Source organism: Myotis nattereri (assembly GCF_964212035.1).
Source record: "Myotis nattereri genome assembly, chromosome: 1".
Taxonomy (NCBI): domain Eukaryota; kingdom Metazoa; phylum Chordata; class Mammalia; order Chiroptera; family Vespertilionidae; genus Myotis; species Myotis nattereri.
This window is the reverse complement of record NC_138075.1, coordinates 153,966,340-153,980,431: the sequence shown is the minus strand read 5'-3', so window position 1 is coordinate 153,980,431 and position 14,092 is coordinate 153,966,340. Positions and strand designations below refer to the sequence as shown.

The following is a 14,092-nucleotide window of genomic DNA, read 5'->3' as shown; positions in this document are numbered from 1 at the left end:
TCATGTCATGACCCTCTGGCAGGGTCATCCCCTCCAGCGGGTGACAAAGGCGAGGGCTGCTCTCACCGCTGGATCCCCGGTATGAAGACATTTAGGAAAAATGCTGCAAGATGGTTGCTCTTGCCGCCCTCCCGGTGAAGAGGCCCATTTCCCCTTAAATAGAGCTCAGCTGGACCACAGACAGGCCCGAGGCTCTGCACGCTGCCCCGTGCTGTGGGCACGGAGGCAGCGCTGGCCAGCGGGGTGCAGCGGCTGTGCCCGCCTCTCCCCTGGCCTCTGCTTGGCGCACTGCGTTCCCCCGCCGCTGTGGTCCCAGGGCCTTCCCCTTTCTAGGCCCTTCCTTTACCACCGCCCCACCTCCTGCCCAGGGCCCCAAGGACGACTCTGGATTCTGTGTTCCTGCTCCTGGTGCTCACAGGACCCAGACTCTTTACTGACCCCTGTCCTCTCGGGCCCACCACCCTCCTTGACCAGGTCACGCGGGGACTCCCAGGGCCCCGGCGGCCATGACGCCTGAGAGGAGAAAGGCCCTAACCTCCGGCCCTCCCCCTAGGAGGCCACAGAACCCGCACCCCGCCCCTACCAAGCCCGGGCTCCTCCTCCCACTCTCCCATGCTCGTTAGAGTCCTGGGGGCGCTGCTCTCTGCACCTACCAGTTCAGTCTCAATGGGAGAAAGGACGTGACGCAGGAACACGGCCGCCTCTCCCTCCTTCTCCTCCCAGGATGCTGGCAGCAAGGCTCATGCGCAGCAACTGACAAGGCTCACGTGCGCATGCCCGGCAACGGCAACGTGCTTGGGTCCGCAGGGGGCTTGCACAGTCACGTGGGGCTTGCACAGTCACGTGGGCCATGCAGTGAGGCTTGTCATTTTCCTTTCTTTTTATTTCTTAACTTTTTATAGAATTTGGCAGGTTAAAATAGAATAAGTTAACAAGTATTTTTTCAAAAAAATGTTTTGTACAAAAATAGCCAAAATTTCCTTAAAAGCTTTCAATACTGAATAAAACTATTAGAATAGTGTCAAAAATGTTGAAGAGGAAAACAAAATAAAAATCTGGGGTCGTGCAGCCTGGCCTGCAGGCACATTGGCCAGGGAGGCCTGGGAGACCATGGAGGAGGAGGAGGCAAGGCTCCAGGGGGGCCAGGGCCGCCCGCCCCACCCCCTGCCATTCACTGGCCACCTTGGCCCGGAGCCCAAAGTCCTTCCTCCCGGGTAGGCAGTGGGCGCCAAGGGGAGGGACCGCTCCTGAGGGCAGGAAGCTGCGGCTTAAAAGGGCAGCCCTTGCAGGGCCATCCCTCCCTCCGCTGGTCCGGAGCCTCTCAGACAACTTCTCCTCCGCCCCCGCCATGTCCCACTGCCTGGGCGAGGCATCGGGCTGCAGCTGACGTGGCTGCGCTGCTGGGCCGGCCTGGCCTGCAGGCAGCCCGCAGCCGCCACCCTGCAGCCGGAACTCCTGGTGACACTGCAGCCAGGCAGCGGCTGACTGCCAGGACGACCCGACTTCTTCAGGAGGGTGGAGGGCTTCTTCCACTGCGCGCCAGCATCATGGAGGACAAGCTGGTGGAGGACCTCAAGGCCCGGGAGCAGAAGCGGGTGCGGGCATCCTGAGGATCATCAAGCCCTGCAACCATGTGCTGAGCCTGTCCTTCCCCATCTGGCGCCACGACGGCTCCTGGGAGGTCATCCAGGGCTACCAGGTCCAGTACCGCCAGCACCGCACACCCTGCCGGGGAGGTAGGTATTCCTGACAGCACTGAGGTGAGTGTAGATGAGGTGAAAGCTTTGGCTTCTCTGACGACATGTTCATGTGCCATTTGGGGGTGCCAAAGCTGGTGTTATGATCAACCCCAAGAACTATACCGATAATGAGTTGGGAAAGATCACAAGGAGGTTTACCATGGAACTGGCAAAGAAGGGCTTCATTGGTCAGGACATTGGTGTGCCTGCCCCAGACATGAACATGGGGAGCCAGAGATGTCCTGGATTGCGGACACCTGTGCTAGCACCATCGAGCACTACGCTATTAATGCCCATGCCTGTGGCACTGGCAAGCCCATCAGTCCAGAGATGGTTCTCTGCTACTGGCTGGGGAGTTTTCCATGGAATCAAAAACTTCATCAATGAAGCTTCTTATATGAGCATTTTAGGAATGACACCAGGGTTTGGAGATAAAACATTCGTTGTTCAGGGATTTGGTAATGTGGGCCTTCACTCTATGAGATATTTGCATCACTTTGGTGCTAACTGTGTTGGTGTTGGTGCATCTGATGGGAGTCTATGGAATCCAGATGGTATTGACCCAAAGGAACTGGAAGACTTCAAATTGCAGCATGGATCAATCCCAGATTTCCCTAAGGCAGAGCTTTATGAAGGGAGCATCTTAGAGGCCGACTGTGACATACTGATCCCTGCTGCTAGTGAGAAGCTGCTGACCAAGTCCAGTACTCCCCGAATCAAAGCCAAGATCATCGCTGAAGGTGCCAATGGGCCAACAACTCTAGAAACAGATAAGATTTTCCTGGAGAAGAACATCATGGTTATTCCAGATCTCTACCTGAATGCTGGGGAGGGAGGGGGGGCGTTACAATATCTTACTTTGAGTGGCTGAAGAACCTAAATCATGTCAGTTATGGCTGTTTGACCTTCATTTATGAAAGGGATTCTAACTACCACTTGCTCATTAGCTTCTCCATCTGCTTGTGGATTGACTGAGCCACTGCAGAGTGGATCCACTCCTTTCATTCTTCAGCAAATTCTCTCAGCACATATCCAAGTGGGGTTGACATATTATTCCCAGAGGGGAGCCAGACTAGGAAAGACTGTTTTCAAGTCAGCATCGAATTTACTGAAATTTGTAAAACTTTTCTTAAGTGGAAAACCCTGCTTCCAACACAAAGAGAGCTGAGGTCTCTACAGAATGGTCCTATGTGTGTCCACATCAATGATGATTTGTTTTCAGAATGTGGACCTCTGAGCAGTCCTGCTTCCAGGCATTTCCTATGTAGAGCAGTAGATTCCATTTCCTCTTGCCTGACATTTCTGACTCTCCTTTCAGAAATGAGTTTGCTAATCCTTGAAACATTTAGGTTGCTTTTCCTGGCCCATCTACATTTTATTGACAGTTTTCTTTCAGTCTCTGAAATAAATCTCGGTATCCCATTAAAAGCTTCATTTACAGTAAGTAACATGAGTTTAGCCCCTGAACTTCCTATTTTGAGAGCACCACAGTGGTTGGTTACTCGCTTCTCAGTCTCTTAACCATGATGTTTAATTTCAGTTCCCAAATGTGTGACATCACAAACCATTTTTTAAAATATTTTTTTGGTTATTGCAGCATTGGTCTACTTTATTTTGACCATAATTGGTTCGACATGCTCTGGAAACATCACTGAAGAAACTTCAGCTGGACCATGTAGCACGTGCCAATAGGTATGAAGGTCAGCTTTGGTTTTTCTTGTTATCCCGAGTATTTAAAGGTAATTTTAAGTTTTGATGTAATTTCACGTTTACAAAAATGTTACCAGAATAATAGGAGGACCTTCCATATACCCTTGACAGAGATTCATCAGTTTTGTTCATTTGCCCAATTTTTTGATTGCCTCTTCTCTATTTTTCTTCTCCTCCCTTCCCCCCTCTCCCTCTTTGTGTGTGTATATGTATGTGTGTGTACATGTCTTTGTGTGGATTTGTGTTTCATTTCTCTTAGTAGACTTCTAGGGTTAAAGTTGATGAGTCATGCGGTAATTTTTATGAACCTGAGGAATTGTTTCCAAACTAACTATATAATACTGTACTCCAACCACCTGTGTTTGAGGGTTCCAGTGTCTCCGCATCTTGTACAGTAGTACTTCTTATAGTCTGTCTTTTTTTTTTTTAATTTGAATGTATTGCAGTGACATTGGCCAGTGAAATTATATAGGTTTCTGGTATACAGATCACAGTACACCATCATCTGTATATCGTACTGTGTGTTCACCACCCCAACTCAAGTTGCCTTTCATCATCATTCATCTACTTCACTCCATACCCCTTTTAATCTGTCTTTTTGCTGAGGCCCCGTCTAGTGGATATGAAGCAGTATCACATTGCAGATGTAATTTACATTTCCCTAGCACAAGTGATAATGTGTGTTCTCTCCTATGCTGTTTACCATTTGTGTATCTTTGGAGGGATATATATTCAAATACATGACTCCCAACCCCTTTGGGGGTTGTTTGTCTTATTTATTTTAAGAAATCACATATTATGAATAAAAGTCCTTTATCAGCTGAATCTTGTCTTTTTAAAACCCAGTCTGGCAATCTCTTATGTTATTTGAGTTGTAGGGTATGGTTCCTTCATATTTAATATTTACATAGTTGTTTTTAATATCTGCTATTTCTCTTTTTGTTTCCTGTTTTTCCCAATGGTAAAATGGTCCCTATGTTCATTTTTTTATTAAATTTTTATTGTTTAGATTATTACATTTGTTCCTCTTTTTTCCCCCCATAACTCCCCTCCACCCAGTTCCCACCCCACCCTCCGCCCTCACTCCCCACCCACTGTCCTCATCCATAGGTGCGTGATTTTTGTCCAGTCTCTTCCCACATCCCCCAAACCCCTTCCCCCCGAAGAATAGTCAGTCCATTCCCTTTCTATGCCCCTGATTCTATTATAATCCCTATGTTTCTTTTTTATTTAAGTTACATTTTAGTGAAGATAATACACATCAACTTATCACAGTATACTTCAAAATAATACAAATTTAATTCTGGTAAAATGTATTACCTTTATTCTAGTAACTTCTTTTCTTCTATTTCTGCTATTATTGTCATTTGTAGTATGTGTATGTGTTACAACTCAACAATACAGTGCTATAACTACACTTTATATAACTATATTTTCAGTCTTTGTTGGGAATGTCTTTAATATGCCTTCTTTTAAAGAATAATTTTGCTGGATATAGAATAATACATGGTCAGACAGCTTTTTTCTTTTTTAACTTTTCCTTGTTTTTTAGAAAATATATTTTTATTGATTTCAGAGAGAGGAAAAGGGAGGAAGAGGGAGATAGAAACATCAATGATGAGAGAGAATCATTGATTGCCTGCCTCCTGCACACCCCCTACTGAGGATTGAGCCTACAATCTGGACATGTGTTCTAACCGTGAATCCAACCATGACCTCCTGGTTCATAAGTTGATGCTCAACCATTAAGCCACACCAGCCAGGCCGTTTTTTTCTTTAATAACTTTGAATATGTTATCCCACAGATCCTTGACTTCCATTATTTTGGTGAGAAGCCAGCAATTCATCAAAATGTTTGTCTACTTTGGTGATAGGTTGTTTATCTCTTATTTTTAAGATGCTTTTCTCAGCTTTGACCTTTAGGTTTATATGGCCTTGTGTGTTTTATGCTTGGATATGAACTTCTGAGCTTCCATTTCCAAGCAATTTTGTGAACTACTCAAGCAACAAAGAACAAAATGGCAATGAATGGTCTCAGAAGAATAAATTAAAACCTATGTATTTGTCTTGCTGTAAGATGTGTTTGCCAAACTTTCACATTTTTCTGGTGCATTTTGTGCAGTGTTGGTTTCTGTTACTTTTCCTTTTGGCTAGCACTTGAAATCATTAGCAAATGTAGTCGGAATGTGGTGAGTTTTGTGTTAGCTGGGTTTGCATTAGCCATTGCTATGGGGCAGCTCCTGCTCCTGTGTGTTTCACCCACCGTAGCAGGTATAGTCCATTTGGAGTAGCTGGATCAAGAACTACACTAAAAGGAGTCTCTCTATGTACTCACATGTTTATACAGTTTCTATGGAATATGGAGTCAACCTATTTTACCTTCCTAAGACATGGTATAAAGATGGAAAGACAGGAGTTGCTGATAGAGAAAGAAGGAAGCAAGGGGAAATGAGTATTTAGACTTTAAGTTTGTGAATCTTAAAGAATATGGAACATGAATGGAGCACAAGAGGCTTCATAATGGTGAAGATGATAATTCAGTAAACGAATTACAGAAAAATTTGACTAATGCGATTTGTGGGGGAAAAATAGCCATTTTATATAACTTTATTTTTAGTGATTATCTTACTCTTCAATAAAAACAACCCCTCTTGCTTGCATTTTACTTTATTTGTTTTTCCATCTGCATCATAATATTTCTCAATATCTTTCTGGTGAAATCTTTACCATTCAGTTTGCCTTTCCTGAAGAACTGCCATAAACTCTCAATTCCTTCACCAGTTACAAAATTACAGCTTTCTTCAGTCTGATTATCAAATGTAGAGAGATTAATACAATAAACATTTATAATGATAATGGAAAAACAGTCCATCACAATAAAAAATGAAAAATCCCTGATATGTCTAGAAGTGGGCAGAATTTACATAAGAAAAAGAAGTATCACATCCATAATAATGTCAACAACAACAACAAAAATAATCTCAAAAGCAAAAATAAAAATACCATTCTGGCTGGGAAGCTCAGTTGGTTAGAGCATTGTCAGGAAACGCTAAGGTTGTGGGTTGATCCCCAGTCAGGGCTCATAGAATAAGCATCCAATGAAAGCATACATAAGTGGAACAAGAAATCAATGTTTCTTTCTCTCTAAATAAAAAAAAATTAAAAAATACATAAATCTATATATATAAAAACCTAAGTGACCGGCTGACTGTCTAACTGTCCAACTGGTAGCTATGACAGGCACTGACAACCAGGGGCCAGACGCTCAATGCAGGAGCTGCCAAGATGTAAAGACACACCTGGAACCAGAGAGGAGGTATTCCACCCCCTGTTTTTTCAATGTTATTCTGTACTAAGGGCCCAGTGCATGAATTTGTGAACCTTGAAAGAAACTATGGACCTCGAGGCTGCGGTGGGCACAGGAGAAGGTCTTGGCCCATCCTTTGAGCCACTGCCCAACCCCTACTGCCATGGCCCCCTGTTTCCTGTCTGCCAGAAGCCCTGCTTACACCACCACTCCCATATGCTGACAGTGCCAGCCCCACTTGCACCCGCTGATGGCACGGAGCGATTGGGGCTGATGCCAGCAGCGGGTGCGATCAGGGCCGGCACTATTAGTGGGTGTGAGTGGCAGCTGCTGCCTGGATCGCCCTTCAGGAGCAGGGGGAGGTGTGAACACCTCAGGGGCAATTAGGGCCAGCAGCTGTCACACACACCCGCTGACGGCGCCAAGCAATTAGGCTGGTGAGGGTGCCGGCAGCAGATGTGAGTGGGGCTAGTGCCAACAGCAGGTATGAGCGCTGGGTAGGAACACAACATGTGGGAGCAAAGAATTTTCAGTAAGTACCAGAGGCTCACCCTGATGACAGTGACCAGCACCCCGCCTTGGTCTGGTGCCCCCACTAACCTGTTCCACCATCCAGCCATGGCTGACACACCCATGTTCCGCATTCTGCCGCCTCCTGCCACACCCCCTGCCACATCATAGTGACTGGTTGTGTGGTTGTTCTGTTGGTCAGTCTATTTGCATATTACCATTTTATTATATAGGATTAGTTTCAGGTGTACAACATAATGGTTAGACAATCTTATACTTTACAGAGTGGTTCCCCTGATATTTTAAGTACCCACCCACCCACCCCCCCTCTGGACTGTACATAGCTATTACAATATTATTTTCCCCCCATTGGCTTCTGCCTGGCCACTCCCACCCCCCAGCACATGCTCTCACCCCCCTAGTGTCTGTGTCCATTGGTAATGCTTCTATGCATTCATACAAGTGCTTTGGTTGCAGAGATTTTCTTTTAAGGGTAGTTTCCTGGGACATAATTCCTTGAGTATCCTGAAGTTTCACACCACCCTCCCTCTGTTCTTAGGCAAAGACTGCTTTTTCACTGGGATGAGTGACTGTTACAAGCCTCTGGAAATACTTGGCCAACTCCCAGGGATGTTTGAGCAGAACCCAGACCTACCCACAGGCAATCACTGATATATTTCTTTTAATTTTTATTTTTGTTAATCCTCACTGAGGATATGTTCCCCCAGTTTGTGGCTTAAATTCTGTTTTGTCTGATATAAGGATATCTACGAATGTTCTCTTTGGTTTGCCCGTGAAAGGGATACTTTTCTCTCTCTTCGCTTTGGGTGTTTAATAATGACTTGAATCCTGGCTAGTGTGGCTTTCTTGGTTGGAGAACCATCCATATACCAAAGTTGTAGGTTTGATTCCAGGTTAAGGCATATACCTAGATTGTGGATTCCATCTCTGGTCTGGGTACATAGGCGAGGAAACCAATTGATGTTCTCTCTCACATTGATGTTTCTCTATCTGTCTCTGTGTATCTCTATCCATTCCCCTCTCTCTAAAATCGTTGAGCATATCCTCTGGTGAGGATTTTTTTTTTTTAAGTTAAGAAAATGAATGGAGTCTCTTGAAGGCAGCAAGTAGTGGGGTCTTATTACTTAATCCATCAAACACTGTATGCCTTTTTTCCTTTTCACTGAATTTATTGAGGTGACTCGGTTATCAAAGGACTACAGGTTTCAGGTGCACATTTCTACAACACATAGTCTGCCTGCCATATTGTGTGTTCTCCACCCCTAGTCATTCCATGCCTTTTGATTGGAGAATTCAATCCATTTACAAAGAAATTATTGAAAAGTAAAGGATTACTAATGCTATCTTGTTCTCTGGTTGTTTTGTAGTTCCATTGTTACATTCTTTCTCTCTTGCTGCCTACGTTTATGAATTGAAGATTTTCCGTAGTGGGCTTTGGATTCCTGCTTTTTATCTTTTGTGAATCTGCTGGAGATTTTTGTTTTGTGGTTACCATGAGGTTTACATAAGATATCATATAAATATAACAGTACATTTTATGTTGATCACAGCTTTGATTGTGTTTAACTGCAGATTAACCTTACAAGAAGAAAAAGAGAAGAGACAAAAAGCTGATCTGTTAAATAAAAAGAATACGGGTGAGTCAAGGAAAAAAGAAAGGCAATCTATTAAAAATGTTGAAATGAACCCCAAAGTTGAAAACACCACTAGAACACAAGTGATGGCATTGAAGACTGTAAGAAGGAATAAGGTAAATTTATCTTTGGTAAAAATTTCTTATATGTAAAAGTATTTTACCAATAATTGTATCTTTTTTATTTAATGTACATTAAGACATTTTAAACAAGCCCAAAATGTTATCTCATTCAAAAAATGAACTGTGACATTTATGACTAAAATTATTAATTTATTTTTATCCTTGGCAGGTAGTAGATACTCTGTATATATTTTCTAAATGAAAAAAGGGACAATAAATTGAGTTTAACCATTCACATCAATGTTAATTTTGGCTTTAAAAAATGTTAACATACAGGATAAATTGCCTTGACATTGTAATGGAATTACTCAAATGTTCATAAATAAATTTTCTTTCACAATACTGCATTTTTTCTCTATGACAAATTTAGCTATCACTTAAGTTAAAATTTGAGTTTTTCATGAAGATGAAAGATCCTTATGCTTAAAAAGGCTACTTCTTTTTAACAGTTTTTTAAGGAGCTGTTCTTAAGCTTTGAACTTTTTGTTGAAGGTATGAGATCAAAAACTAAATGAAATGTGTCCCTAGGTTGTTGAAGAACAAAATTACACTCCGAGGCGTCTTTCTCAAGAACAGAATGCCAATATATATATAATACATTTTATTGATTTTTTTACAGAGAGGAAGGGAGAGGGATAGAGAGTTAGAAACATCAATAAGGGAGAAACATCGATCAGCTGCCTCCTGCATACCTCCTACTGGGGATGTGCCTGCAACCAAGGAACATGCCCTTGACCAGAATCGAACCTGGAACCTTTCAGTCTGCAGGCCAACACTCTATCCACTGAGCCAAACCGGTTAGGGCAAGAATGCCAATATATTACAAGATGGAATTCTGACCAAACACCTTTGCAAACCAAAGGGGATAGAAAGAGCTCATAAGAAAGTGATATCTGAGGTAGTTTATTTAGTCATTTAAAAATGTGTGTGAGTATATGTGGGTGTGTAAACATATCAAATCCAGTACTGTACATATAGAAACTATAGATAATTTTAAAAGCATATCTATGTGTGTATGTGTGTGTGCATGTGTGTGTGTGTGTGTGTGTGTGTGTGTGTGTGTGTGTGATAGTGGTGATATTTTGGGTCCATTGGATAAAATGATATTTTTAATTCAAATCCATTTGTCTCTCACAATGGTCTCATCCTAAGGGGAGGCTTTTAATATTTTCCATAGACATTGATGTGTTTTCTATGATCTCAAAGGTATTGCTACCAAGAACAGATGCTCCAGATTTTGGCAGTGATTTCATTTTTTTGATATATTAATTAGAAAGGGTAGTTTTCATTTCCACTGATGGTAAGGAGGAAAAGAATAGCTGGTTCAGGGGTCATATTTCAGATGTCATTCTACCTTTGAGAAAAGTAAAAATTTGTTCTTAGTAGTATTTCATTTTAATACAACAGATTTTGAAGAGAATGCTATGTTGTACCTTATATTTAGTGACAATTTATTGTTATTTTATTCCTAGTAAAGTAATTCAGTGCATTTCTACCATTTCACATTTATTACACTAAACATTGTGAAGAAGAAATAAAAGTTATTGCAGCAACATAATTTCATGATTTTCTAAGAAGAGCTCTGTAAATTTTATCTTATTCACCATTACTTTTTTGAAATAAGGCATCTTTTGTGTTTCTATATTCACATTAGAGAATAACTGTGGATTGGGGCAAGAGCAACAATTTTTGAGTCTGGAGACCTGGGGAAAATCCAGAAGTTGCTTACCTTTTTAACCCCTCCATTCCAGATTGTGATAACTAATGGGTTCATTGATGGATGTAGAAGAGCTTAGGACAATGCCTAGATGATCAGTTATTAGTAGAGGTAGTTTTTATGACTGAAAGTACTAAAAAAGTAGACTATCTATGAGATAATCTTTGAAAAATATTTTTTAGGAAATTTAGTTTCTCCTAGTATATGCAGGATTAATACTGTCACTGTGGGGTAGCTGTATGTTCAGTCTATAAACTCAATTTTTAATTGTAGTTAGAGTTATTAATCTTTTACTTAATGTATTCTTGGTTTGTAGTGTTTCTGAAAAAGCCCTTTCCAGTTCTGAGACTCTTAAAAAGTCCCTTGTGGTTTGCTTTTCATTTTAAAAAATCCATCAACTTATATTAAATTTTTGAACTTTGGAGAATTTATGCTTGTATAAAGTTAGAGGTTTGGATGCAATTCTATTTTTTTTATGAGGGATATCCACCTATTAGAACCTTATTATTGTAAACATAAAGGTTTCTTTAATTTCAGAGGCTATCATGATATATCATTTCAATGAGTTAGTAAAGTCTCCTTTGTTTTACTTAGGTTTCTGATAGTGATGAAAAAGAAAAACGTCTGTTACATGAAAATCGCATGTTGAAGGATGAAATTGCCAAGCTAACACTGGAATTAGACACAGTAAAAAATCAGAACCAGGAAAAATATTTTGAGGACATTATGATTGTCAAAGAAAAGAATGACCATTTTCAAAAGACAATAACAGAAACACTATTTCAACACAATGCGCAGCTTGAAGTTCTAAGAGCTGAGCTTACAATGCTAAACTCTAAACTGGAGGATAAACAACAAAACAGAGGAAGACTGGAAGCAGAAGGTGAATCATATAGGTCTAGACGGGCTACTGTTGTACAGGATCATGAGCATTGTCAGACATCAAAAGGAGATCTACAAGTTGATTTCAAGAAAGAAAAAGAAGAATGGTTTTGTTCCCAGGACAAAAATAAATCTGATATGTCTAACCTAAAATGTAACATTGAGATTCTTTCTCAAAAATTTTCTATATTGGAGAATAAATTCAATCGCCTAGAAATTGAGTTGCATCACACAAGAGATGCTCTCAGAGAAAGGGCATTGGTTTTAGAAGATGGAAAAGGAGACCAAAGTCAAACGCAGTGTCAAAAGAAGGAAATTGAACACGTGTCTCAAAAGGAACAAAGTAAAGTGAATACAGACATCGGAAAGCAGGAATCTTTACAGGAGAGGCTATCTCACCTGCAGAGTGAAAATAAGTTGCTTCAACAGCAACTGTATCAGGCTCACAACAAATCTGACAGGAAAGGAAAGACAGTCATTAGAATCCAAGCTCAGTTTGTGGATACCATTAAAATATTTCAAGCCAACAGTGAAAAGCAAGGTCTTATGCTGAATGAAACATGTACGGAATTAGTCAACGAATGCCATCTTTTAAAAGAAAGCATACATCAGTATGAAAATGATAAAGCAGAAAGAGATGTAAGTATCCAGACAGATAAATATTTTCAAATTTCCTCAAAGAAAATTCATAGCAATATTTGATGATGGCTAAATGTTGAATCCATGGGAATGTTAACAATGTATAGAGTATAAAGCTGTTTGTTCTATCATTTTAGAAGTAGACATGGTATCCATCAAATGAACATTAGGCCTGAGAAGTGCTTTGTTTGAGTAGAGACATTGTGTTGCCCATGAAATTTTAAGAGGTTAAGTTCCAGATTGGTAATAGATGTAGATTGATAATACTTAAGTCTTATATTGATAGAATACTAATTTTAGTCTTTCTGTCACCAAATTTTAATATTGTTAGGAAGCAGATAAATGGAAATGTTCTTGCCTCGAATGAGTATTTTTAAATTAAGATTTAATTAAGTGGGTTATCTTGATAATTAAGTTCAGATTTCCCAGATGAACTGAAGTGTAGATGTTGTATCCCATATTACTTTTCCTTCCCTGGCTCGTTATACATTTAGGTTGACATAGGGTTATTTTTATTCATGCTAATTTGAATTAAATTTGGAAATATTTCAGTCTCAGGTAATATATTCATAGTACCTCTTGATCTTTTAAAGGCATCTAATTTTCATTCAATCATAATTTGGGACAAATGTGATGAGTTTTAGCAGTTGTATACCTGATTTACACTTTCAAATACTATTTACAATTTTCTTTGAATATTTTTACAAATAATTTGTTCATATTTCTCATGTTAAGGCCTAATTGCTATCATTTGGAGCTGTTTGTCCAAGACAGAGAGCATTGTAGCTCTCTGTGCTTTACTAATTTGGCATTGGATCTCTATTTCAGACTACTGAGGGGTGGAGAGTTTATGTGTAGCAGGGAGGGAGTTCAAGGCCAGGCTACCTTGAAGACCCTTGGAATGACTTCACTTTTCTTTTAAGATAGGAACCTATTGGAAGGATTTGAGCAGGGGATTGAATGTTCCAGGAACTCTGAAATTAATTGAAACCTCTAGTTAAAAAAAGAAATAAAAGGAGAAAATGTTCCATAATATTGAAGTTACTACCACTTGATCCACTTACTTACCCATTTTTCTTTGAGATGTCAGTAGATTGTAAAGCTTTGAGATTCATGAGGGGAGAGAGAGAGGTTGAGAGTGGGGCTAAGTCAGCTCTCTAAGTAACCTAATATTGATTAGGCAGGAGGATTACATTTTCTGTGACTTTTAGCTGATTAAGCAAACAGGAACATTTCCATATGAGGAAAAGAAGGTGAATTGAGTTAGATAATGATACTTTTAAAGTTACATATTATATTAATAATATATGACTCTATCAAAATATATCCAGCATGGGACAAAAGTAGGTATATAATTGTTTAATAAGGAGAGTATTATTAGTAGTAAGTAACCTACTCACAACTGTAAACCTTCTTTTGCCCAATCCCGTATGTGAATTTATCTATCATTAACACAATTTAATAATGTGTGATTTATAAAATCAGTAACAGAAATATCTTACTTACTAGGCAGTTGTGAGACAACTTCAAGGAGAACTTGCTGATACCCAAAGAAAACTATTTATGACAGAGGCTTTACTGAAGGCTGAATCACATCATCGTATGTGTTCACAACATAAAATACAAGAGTTGCAGAAGGAATTAGATGAAAGCAGAAGTCAAGTATGTATGAAATTAACATGTCATCATTACTCTATAGCTGGTTAAATAATATAAAGTGTTTTAGGATATGACTTTTCATAGGCAGCTTTCTTTTGTATTTTCATTGTGATTAATTTATTATAATTTCATTATCTTTATAGTGCACTTAT

General features: G+C 40.2%; 1 pseudogene across 1 annotated transcript; it reads left to right on the top strand.

The window, feature by feature from the left end:
* The first annotated feature begins 1,110 nt into the window (after positions 1-1,110).
* Positions 1,111-2,714, top strand: LOC308529704 (glutamate dehydrogenase 1, mitochondrial-like; annotated as a pseudogene). Its single transcript has 2 exons — positions 1,111-1,214; positions 1,471-2,714. The product of its transcript is annotated as a glutamate dehydrogenase 1, mitochondrial-like (transcript).
* Positions 2,715-14,092: the final 11,378 nt, after the last annotated feature.